The sequence below is a fragment of the Pundamilia nyererei genome, unplaced genomic scaffold (assembly GCF_000239375.1).
Source record: "Pundamilia nyererei isolate P.nyererei 1_Seehausen unplaced genomic scaffold, PunNye1.0 scaffold00046, whole genome shotgun sequence".
Taxonomy (NCBI): domain Eukaryota; kingdom Metazoa; phylum Chordata; class Actinopteri; order Cichliformes; family Cichlidae; genus Pundamilia; species Pundamilia nyererei.
Genome location: NW_005187447.1, coordinates 3,691,080 through 3,691,948, shown reverse-complemented (window position 1 = coordinate 3,691,948; position 869 = coordinate 3,691,080).

The window sequence follows — 869 nt, the reverse complement described above, 5'->3', positions numbered from 1 at the left end:
CGTCTGCAGGGACATAAAATCATATTTAAAGATCAGATGCTTTAAATCGTGACCAGCTCTGTTTGAAGAACCTTGAAGGACACAAGAGGAGAAGAAGAGGAGGAGGGATTATTAGCTCTTCATTAGAGAGGGTGGGTTAGCAGCTCGTTGCACCTCAGATGGCTCAGTACCCTTTGTTTGGTAAATTAATAAATATATCATTAATATTTTCTCTGACGGGATTTAAAATTTGGAATAACGTGAAGACACTGCTGCAGTTGACCCCAAGCTGACAGGCCATCATTTACCTGTGATGACCTGGAGATACAGATGTGTACCTGATTTAAAGACTTTGTTTCTGAAGCATGAACACGGTTGCTGAAACTGAGACTCTGCTGTAAATGAGCTGTGAAGGATTCGGCCAAGCCCAAGTGTTAGGGGTCAATGCAGCTTATTGAATAATTATTGGTGGAAAATTGAGCAACAGCTAATAACTTAGAAACAAGCATGCTGTGTATTGTCAGCATATAGATTAAAAATATCGCATCATGTTTGACCTCTGACCTCTCCTAAAGCTGTTTGCCATTGCCATTGTTTGTACTGACAGTATATCGGCATATAGGGAATGATATATGGGGATTCTAAACACCACATTACATTATTGTGACTTTTTGTGCATCACAATAACAGGTTATAACTGTTTACATACATAAGAATTTAAATACATGGACTGTGCTCCTGAATACTTTATGCTTTTAAAGAAACGTTTTTTCTCTTGATATTTATGACGAAACATCTAAGCAAATTTTATTAAACAATGAAATGAATGTGACACATGTCCACATAAATAAAAGTAATACAATAAAATAAACAATAATGACACTCAAAAT